Raw genomic sequence first — 10,204 nt, forward strand, 5'->3', positions numbered from 1 at the left:
TCTTCTTTAATACATTCTGTTGAATTAGAAACCCCCTCATAACCGCTTTGCTTGCGTCCCAGATTACTCTTTTTTCAGTGGTAGTGTTCATATTTATCTCAAAATAGTCTCTCAAGGTTTTTTGGGCCTTCTTGGTAACCTCTTCGTCTCTAAACAAGGTGTCATTCATCCTCCATCTGAAGGAACCAGTTGGTGTTAGTTTCATCTCCATTTTCACAGCATTATGGTCGGAGCAAGTTTTAGGGCAAATTTCCACTTTTCGAATCTTAGGAGCCAGTCCTCTAGTTATCCAGATTTGGTCAATTCTAGTCCATGTCATTTTGGCTTCAGAGAAGAAAGTTCCCTCTCTACCCAAGGGATTCTTTGTTCTCCAAATGTCAATTAAGTCCATATTATCAGTCATCTCAAAAAAGGTTTTTGGTAGTCTGCCATCCTTAGAAACTACCTGTCTCTGTGCCTTGTCCATATTTGTGGATACCACTCCATTCATATCTCCCATCATGATAATGTTGTAATCCATATAGTCCAGCAATGTCTCATGCAACTTTTTTAAAAATTCAGATTTCCCCTCATTTGGTGCATAAACTCCTACTATCAAAAATTTCTCTCCTTGTGTCTGAATTTCAATTGCCACGAATCTTCCTTGGTCATCTTTAAAAATAAATTTCGGTGATAGGCTCTCTTTTGCATAAATCACTACTCCTCTTTTTTTAACCTTATCCGATGAAATAAACTCTTGACCCAATCTTTTATTGATCAATACTTTCCTATGTAGCCTTATCACATGTGTTTCCTGTAGACAAATCAAGTCCAATTGTTCCTTTTTCAATAAATGAAAGACTTTTTTCCTCTTCTCCGGGGAGTTAAAACCGTTAATATTCCAACTTAATAGTTGCAGAGCCATGGCGTGATTACTTTACTTTTCCTCCAACTGCACCCAGCAATTGTTCTTGTTCTGTCGGTGGTATCACTTTCTCTGAGTTGTCCAATCCAAAGGATAGTGATGCTATGTCTAGTATTCCTGGTTTTAATGCTCTTGGCTCTTCTTTAGATTCTTTCTGCAAATCTTCTCCATAATCTTTCAAAAATCTTTCTTTATTATCCACTGATCTTATTTTTAACTTTCTTCCTTTGAAAGTAAAAAATAGGCCTTGAGGGAATTCCCACCTGAAAACAATTCTATTACTTCTCAACAGGGTCACCAGATCTCCGTAGTTAGACCTAAGATACAGAAGATATTTCGGAATGTCTTTAAATATCTCCACTCTTGATTGATGTATTTCCAAGGTCTTCTGAAAATGCAGACTCAATATTTTGTCTCGCTCCTCTTTTGTTCGGAGGGTAATCAAACAGTCTCTCACCCTGTTCTTTCTCCCCCCTCTTCCAAGCCTGAAAGCACTTACTATCTTGATATCTTGCTTCTCTGAATCTAGGTTCCAAAAGTCTGCAAATTCCTGCATAAGAAAGTCACTTAGGTTATCTTTCTCAAGTTCAGGTACCGCCCTGATCCTTAAATTTGTCTGTCTTTCCTTCAGTTCAATCATGGATAACATTGACCTGTGGTCCTCAAGTTGCCTACATATCGGTGGTATCTTTTCCTCTATGGCCAGTGCTTTTTCCTTTGCTTCTTCAGCTGTCTTTCGGGTCAAAGTAGATTCCTGCAGCAATTTCTCAATAGATTCTGTGTTAGAGTTCACCTTCTGTCCCAAATTATTGATGCTTGTAGTGTTTTGGTCAATTATAGTTGTTGCTTCAGCTACTTGTTTACTCAGTTTTTCCAAAGATTCATTAATTTTGCCTAATGCCACAGCTAAAACATCTTCAGATGCCATTCCTTTTGGCCCAACTTGAACAGAAGCTGCCCCTGGTGGTGCAGAAGGGCCAGATGCTGATGCTCTTCGCTGCTGCCGAATTTTACCAGATCTTGTTGTTTTTTCCTGAGGCAAGTTTGCCATAACACTTTATCTAAAGCTCAAGGTCAATCCCACGGCCGGAGTTCGTTTTGCTGTGGAAAATTCCCCTGGCCAGTTTAAAGTGGAAAATTCCCTGGCCACTTGTAACAATTACAAAGTTCCTCTAGGGGGACACAGTAACAGTCAATTCCTGTTGCATTAAAGTAACTTTTCCAAGTCCCCCATTTAACAAAGCAAACAACTGTTTCAATTTCAGTTTCAGTTACTTTACAGTTCCTTAAAGTCTGGAGAAACCAGTCAGAATCAAAACCTTACAGAGTTAACTGTCAAAAGGTTACAATATCCATAAATAGCGCGATTCACAGTACGTCAATCTTATTAGCACTTGACAGCCCGTTCCCAGGCATTAAGCGGTGGTCTTTGTTTCTTTTCCTCTCTTTTTGTAGGCAAAAATACTTCTCCCTCTTCCCTCCCCTCTTCTGCAACTCAGGGAGGGAGATCTCTTGTCTTGATGTTAGGATTTAAGTCCTTTTAAAGCGATTTTCCAGGTCTTAGTTTAGATAATCTTTGCTTTGATCTGTTTACAAGAAACGGAAGGCGGGCTTCCTGTTTACGCCTTCCCATTTCGGTGCCAAATTAGTGCTTTTTCTTCCCTTATTTTCAAATCTTTAAGTTCAACCTACTCACGGTAGTTGTTTTGATAGCTGAATTGTCACAGGAAAGAAGTCAGCGCTCTCCAACAGCTGTGCGGCTTCACTCCACGGAAGAAGCAATTGACTCTCAGCACCGCGCCGCTCACCCCATTTCGCTCCGGAGCCCGTAGCTGAGTTCCTTTGCAAATTGGGGGGGCGCTGAAGGTGCCCGCCGAGTCCCACGGTCACAGGCTTCACCCGCCTGTGGTTTTTTGAAGGGTCCCCACTTCGCCGTAGCGGCAAGACCCAATTTCCGTGGAGTTAACTCCCTCAAAGTTAGAGGGAATCCGCCATTGCCGATGGCACCGACTCCGGAAGTCCATCTCAGGAGGTGTTTTGTCCCACTCCTCTTTGCAGATCCTCTCCAAGTCAGTAAGATTTCGAGGCTGATGTGTAGGTACTTGAACCTTCAGCTCCCTCCACAGATTTTCGATGGGATTAAGGTCTGGAGATGGTCTAGGCCACTCCAGGACCTTAATGTGCTGCTTCTTGAGCCACTCCTTTGTTGCCTCCCAGTCCAGCCTTGTGCAGGTCTACAGTCTTGTCCCTGACATCTTTGGACAGCTCTTTGGTCTTGGTCATGGTGGCTACTTTGGAATCTGCTGGATTGATTGCTTCTGTTGACAGGTGTCTTTTGTACAGGTACTGTAAGGAGCTGGGGTTACAGGTAAGACCTCTCCCTTACAGCAGGTGCTTCTAATCTCAGCTCCTTACATACAGTGAAGATACCAGGTAGCCTGACATCTGGCTGGTTGATAGGGGATCAAATACTGATTTCACCCATTCCCACCACCCTTCTGAGTAATACCCCTCCCCACAAGCGGCCCATGGGGGTCGTTTAACTGGCCCATGGACCCCTGCCCCCCACTCGGGGACTCCCGCCTCCCACCCAGTCGGCTCCTGTGTGCCGCGCTAGACCAGCATGGAGCAGAGTGCCGACCGTCTTCCATGATGCTGGCCGGCTTCCCATTGGCTGCAGGAAGCTACTGCAGCCAATGAGTAGCTGTGCACGCCTCCTCTATGCCAGAAGGAGCACCAGAAATAGCATTTGTGCATTTGGGACCGTGAACCGGCCCAAGCCACAAAAACTTTGCCAACCCCTTCTCTAGAGGAGAGGGTGTGCAAGCCTGTGGCGTGTGCCATGAAGGCCGTTGCTCTGGCCAGAGGGCTGAAGAGCAGTGAGACAGAATGATTTTTTTAATATACTTTATATGTTTCTTTATTGGACCAGTAGTATAATTTGTAATATTGCAAGTTCAACAAATTCTTTAAGCAGAACAGAAATAGGTGAGCTGTTTATTCCCACATGGGAGATCCCCAACAGATGAGCTGAACTGAGGACGAAGATTCTTGAAGATTTGCTGGGTGACTCTGCTGACTTATAAAAGGTGAAGGTGAAGGGACCCCTGACCGTTAGGTCCAGTCATGACCAACTCTGGGGTTGCAACGCTCATCTCGCTTTATTGGTGGAGGGAGCCGGCATACAGCTTCCGGGTCATGTGGCCAGCATGACTAAGCCACTTATGGCGAACCAGAGCAGCGCACGGAAACGCCGTTTCCCTTCCTGCCGGAGTGGTACCTATTGATCTACTTGCACTTTGATGTGCTTTTGAACTGCAAGGTCGGCAGGCGCAGGGACCAAGCAACGGGAGCTCACCCCGTCGCGGGGATTCGAACCGCCAACCTTCTGATCAGCAAGTCCTAGGCTGTGTGGTTTAACCCACAGCACCACCCGCATCCCCTGCTGACTTATAAGGAACCCCAAAGGGCACAAATGCCACCAGCAGGGCAATGGTCTGGGATGACACAGCTTTGTTCCATCTGAAGGTCTACAGAGATCGTTCATCCTTGGCTCACAGGGGAAGGTGCTCTTGCACTCAGTCCTACTTCTAGGATTCCCATGGGAGGATCTAGTTGGCCATTGTGAGAGCAGTAAGTGGGCCATGATCTAGTGGGGCACTAAAAAGGTACAGCTGGAAAGGCAGGGCTGGGGGACCTCAGCAACTAAGTGGGATGGAAGCCTCTTGGGTTTGATGGAGTCATCCAGAGGCAGGGATGAGGTCACGGACCCCAACACTTTGGCTTATTCTCACAAACGTAGGGCACAACGTATGGGCAACGGTCAGTTCTAAATTTCTGAAAACCTGGAAAGAGAAAGAGAGACAAGCTTAGTCAGAGTCAACACTTGTCCTGAGCACATCCAGCCCAAGGAAAACAAACAGGTGGCAGTTCAGTTCTTTTTGGCAAAACACTCGGATCACAGCAAGGTATTTTGAGCAGCACGTCCTCCTTAGGTAAAGGTAAAGGGACCCCTGACCATTAGGTCCAGTCGTGACCGACTCTGGGGTTGAGACGCTCATCTCACTTTATTGGCCAAGGGAGCCGGCGTACAGCTTCTGGGTCATGTGGCCAGCATGACTAAGCCGCTTCTGGCGAACCAGAGCAGTGCACGGAAACGCCATTTACCTTCCTGCCGGAGTGGTACCTATTTATCTACTTGCTTTCGTACTTCTAGGTTGGCAGGAGCAGGGACCGAGCAACGGGAGCTCACCCCGTCGCGGGGATTCGAACCGCCGACCTTCTGATCGGCAAGTCTTAGGCTCTGTGGTTTAACCCACAGCGCCACCTGCGTCCTCCTTACAGTGTTCCAAAACAGTTTAGGTTCTAGCCAAAAGGCAAGAGCCTGAGGCAAACTTGCTCCAAACAACAGGTATTTATACTTTATATTGTGCTGACTTAGTCTGACTCACTCTCATGTTTGCTGACTCACACCTAGCCAGCTGCAGGTGCGGCAGAAGCACACCTAGATTAACCCTTTCTTGTCCTTTCTCTCTGTGTGCATAAACTAACACTCACACCCTATTCTCTGCCGTAAAGGTAAAGGGACCCCTGACCATTATGTCCAGTCGTGAACGACTCTGGGGTTGTGGCGCTCATCTTGCTTTACTGGCCAAGGGAGCCGGCGTGCAGCTTCCGGGTCATGTCGCCAGCATTACTAAGCCACTTCTTGCGAACCAGAGCAGCGCATGGAAACGCTGTTTACCTTCCCGCTGGAGCGGTACCTATTGATCTACTTGCACTTTGATGCGCTTTCAAACTGCTAGGTTGGCAGGAGCTGGGACTGAGCAACAGGAGCTCACCCCATTGCGGGGATTCGAACCGCCGACCTTCTGATTGGCAAGCCCTAGGTTCTGTGGTTTAGACCACAGTGCCACCCGCGTCCCCCATTCTCTACCGTACCGCTGTGCAAACTATTAAATTCGCTTGCAAGAGGTGTTAAGGCATCAGAGTCAAATGTAGATCTCAAGACTGCATGCCCAGTTGTTACGCTCACATATCTGAAGGAGCTTCTCCACCCCCATCGTTCTGCCCATACAGCTCCAAGGGCCTTCTGGCGGTTCCCTCCCTGTGAGAAGTGAGGTTACAGGGAACCAGGCAGAGGGCCTTCTTGGTAGTGGCACCCACGTGGACTACTGCAATGTGCTCTATGTGGGGCTACCTTTGAAGGTGACCCAGAAACTACAACTAATCCAGAATGCAGCACCCAGACTGGAGACTGGGAGCAGCCACTAAGACCATATAAGGTCAGTCCTGAAATACCCAGATTGGCTCCCAGTACATTTCCAGGCACAATTCAAAGTGCTGACCTTTAAAGCCTTAAACAGCCTCGGCCCTGTAGACCTGAAAGAGTGTCTCCACGTCCATCATCCATCCTGGACACTGAGGTCCATCTCCGAGGGCCTTCTCGTGGTGGCACCCACCCTGTGGAACACCCTGCCACCAGATGTTAATGAAATAAACAATGATCTGACTTTTAGAAGACATCTGAAGGCAGCCCTGTTTAGGGAAGTTTTTAATGTCTGATGTTTTATTGTATTTTTAATATTCTGTTGGGAGCTGCCCAGAGTGGCTGGGGAAACCCAGCCAGATGGATGGGTGATTGATTGATTGATTGATTGATTGATTGATTGCTGTGTAAACACATTTGGCTAGCAGGTATCACTAGCAAAGCATTTGATAGCCACCTAACTCCCCCGACACAAAGACCAGGTCCTGAAAGCTGACTCCTTACCATCTTGGTGAGACAAGAAGACACAAAACTTGACGCCAGAATCGTCAGGTTCCCCCTCACCCCAAGGCATGAAGGAGGCTTCAGATCCATCTGACCACTCCCATTTGCCATCCTGTAGGGATGCAGAAAGAACAGGTCACAAACAGACCCACCAGTACAGACAACATGCTACGTGATCATTCCACCCAAATGAACCATAGAAAATCTTCCTTGACTAGCAGGACATCAACCAGGAGCCCACAATGACCCTTTGGGGTGTGGAGGAGGCGAGCAAGGAGAGTTGGGGTGGGGAAGACAAGCACAATTCTGCTCCCCCCCCCAGGAAATATTTGAGTTCTTAAAAACTGTGTGAAACTAAAATGAGAAAGAGTGGCTGATCTTCCCATTGTGGGAATGTTCAGGGTGGCAGAAGAGGATATATTTATTATTAATGTCCTTCATGACTTGTGCTAGCAAGTTCCTTTACTTAGCAGAGTGCATTCCCCTTTACACAGCAGAAAACTAGTTGCAAACTCGTGTGAGTTTCTTAAGACAATATGCAATTCAATCTGGCTTGTCCAGACTGAAATGTGTTTTAATTAGGGTAATATTTTCCTGGTAAGACCCCTTGAATCCCTCCTAAAAAAATAAAGGCACCACAGTCTTATTTATAAGCAACAAAAAGAAAGTTTGCTCATGATCAGGCAGAGCATAGTGTGATCCCTGAAGGCAGGCTTAAGGCTTAAAGTTACAAATTTATACTAATGGGATTAGCCTGTAAGGGAGACGGACCTGGGGCAGCCAGCAGTTCAGTCCAGGAAGTTTGCAGGATGAAAGGAAGATGGGAAAGAGAGAGAGTGGAGGCATGCTCTTGCCTTTTACCAGGTCTGGAAAGGTCACGCCTACCCACTAGTCACATGCAAAAGGAAGGATGCTCCAGGCCAGGAGGAACAGGAAGTTTCGACAGGCTGGACCAAACATTCCCTTGCATGTCCACTCTAGGAAAACAAGGAATGTTGTACTTGACTGCTTCCAGTGGGTTACATTCCCACACCCATTAGTTTTGAAGGAATGGGCTTCCCAAATCTAAAAACCTGACTGTGTAGTCAGTCTGGAACGGGCCCCAAAATCCGCATTTTTCCTTCCCCAAGGGAGCATTTCTAAAATGCATTAACTTGAGCTGTTGAGCAAATGCATAACAGTAAGCCAGCTGTATAAACAAAGTGCTCTCCTTTATCAGTCTGTGACGGCAACGGATGGCCTTGGCTGTTCCAGTGGAGCAGGGATGGCACGTCTGTGTCTTATCTTACATCCTGACCACACTCTGACGCACAGACCTAGTCCGGGAACAGCGCCAGGAGAGTTGGTGACTTTCTTACCCCAAGATAAGAGTGCCGGAACAGGAATACCGTTATATGATCAAGAGTACAGGAAGAGGAACACCCTTTTATGGTTAAGAGTACCGGAGCAGGAACATCTTTGATGTCAACCTGCGTGTATAAGCTGACGTGGCTGGATTCCTGGGGAAGGGGGGAGAGGGTGCGTGGAGGATATATATACTGTATGAAATTTCTCATTTCTTTGGACTTGCTGTGAACTGATCACGCAAGTGCCTTATGCTATCCGGAGAGCAGAATAAACTCTTTCTCTGAATCAACCTCAGTGTCATTTGACTTCCTTTCTCCCTCCCGGGAGCAACGCAGACACCACCAGTCAGTAAAGTCTAATAAGGCTACAGTTTTAGCTTTCACAGATCTAGGAGTCTTGGTTGACCACAAACTTGACATGAGCCAACAGTGTGACGTGGCAGCTAAAAAAGCCAATGCAATTCTGGGCTGCATCAATAGGAGTATAGCATCTAGATCAAGGGAAGTAATAGTGCCACTGTATTCTGCTCTGGTCAGACCTCACCTGGAGTACTGTGTCCAGTTCTGGGCACCACAGTTCAAGAAGGACACTGACAAACTGGAACGTGTCCAGAGGAGGGCAACCAAAATGGTCAAAGGCCTGGAAACGATGCCTTATGAGGAACGGCTAAGGGAGCTGGGCATGTTTAGCCTGGAGAAGAGGAGGTTAAGGCGTGATATGATAGCCATGTTCAAATATATAAAAGGATGTCACATAGAGGAGGGAGAAAGGTTGTTTTCTGCTGCTCCAGAGAAGCGGACACAGAGCAATGGATCCACCTAAACATTAGGAAGAACTTCCTGACAGTAAGAGCTGTTCGACAGTGGAATTTGCTGCCAAGGAGTGTGGTGGAGTCTCCTTCTTTGGAGGTCTTTAAGCAGAGGCTTGACAACCATATGTCAGGAGTGCTCTGATGGTGTTTCCTGCTTGGCAGGGGGTTGGACTCGATGGCCCTTGTGGTCTCTTCCAACTCTATGATTCTATGATTCTATGATTCACATGTTGGTTTTAAAAGGTGGTTAGGGCAGGTGTAGCCCAGAACATCTCAAGGGCATCAGCTGTGGAAGCTTCATGGAATACCCTTCCCACAGAATTCATTCACTATTAGCTCTGACAGGGCAAGGAGAGAAGGAGAAGAAAGGATGCTCACCTTATCTTGGTCAGATAGTCCGATCCAAACGTGTTGCACTTGTGAAGCTGAAAGGTAGAGAGCTAAGAAGCGCAGGTCTTCTGCATCACGCAGAGATGCGAGGTGGTCATTGGGATCATATTTATGGCAGGCTTCCTGAGAGGTAACAAATATATGAGTTTAATGCAACTTGGTGTGCCTTAGAAATGTCCTGAAAGTCAGGCTTGGGTTGAATATTGGCTTGAATATTGATTTCAATACATTGAAATCAAGGTCCAACATCCGACAGCCTGGAAATGCAGGTTTTGTTTGGCCGCTGCAGAAGATAGATGGGATAACCTGCCCATTTATATCTTTGTTTCTTCATCTTCACACTGCACATTTCGATGTTATTGTCAGCAATATCTGCATTATACCCATTTCCCCCCAAATATGCACGTTTGCCCCATATTATTTTCTGGGAGAGCCACTTTGCAACTTTCAAAAGATAGCTGTGTTTTGGTTTGTGTGTTATTTCAGGACAAGTGAAATAAGGAGGGTCTCCTCAACGTGCTAATCGCACCAAATTTATTCTAGGTTTTGTTCTACTTTTGTTAAAAAACCAGAAGCTCTCTTGTTGGGAATACTGGATAATGAAATTAGTAAAAAAGATGCGTAATTTTAATTATTACCACGAATGATTTACGGACAAGCTGAAGGAAGTCTTATAAGAGATGGTAATGTGGAATTTTTGATGTGAAATATGTAAAGTGTATATCTTTTTTCTTTTTATTTTCTTTTCATTTTCTGTTTATTTTTATTTGTAAATCAATAAAAATTTAACTCACAAAAAAACAAAAAAACAAAAAGATGTGAAATTAGTTTTGTATGCAGTAACAGCAGCCAGAATTTTGCTGGCACAGAAATGGAAACAGGAAGAGATGCCCATGAAAGAAGAATGGAGGATGAAACTGATGGAATACGCAGAAATGGACAGATTGACGGGGAGAATTAGGAACCAACGTGACCAGAG

At 45.9% G+C, this 10,204-nt stretch overlaps 1 long non-coding RNA gene across 2 annotated transcripts; it reads right to left on the reverse strand.

Annotated features, from left to right (window-relative positions):
• Positions 1-4,235: 4,235 nt before the first annotated feature.
• On the reverse strand, positions 4,236-9,813 carry LOC128422023 (uncharacterized). Of its 2 annotated transcripts, none has more exons than XR_008332416.1 (3): positions 9,214-9,813; positions 6,678-7,654; positions 4,236-4,749 (listed from the first exon to the last, which is right to left on the reverse strand). It is a non-coding gene; the product is annotated as an uncharacterized LOC128422023 (long non-coding RNA). The 2 variants fall into 2 exon arrangements; XR_008332415.1 differs by having other exon boundaries at positions 6,678-6,789; positions 9,214-9,804.
• Between the last annotated feature and the right edge of the window lie 391 nt (positions 9,814-10,204).

The sequence above is a fragment of the Podarcis raffonei genome, chromosome 10 (genome assembly GCF_027172205.1).
Source record: "Podarcis raffonei isolate rPodRaf1 chromosome 10, rPodRaf1.pri, whole genome shotgun sequence".
Taxonomy (NCBI): domain Eukaryota; kingdom Metazoa; phylum Chordata; class Lepidosauria; order Squamata; family Lacertidae; genus Podarcis; species Podarcis raffonei.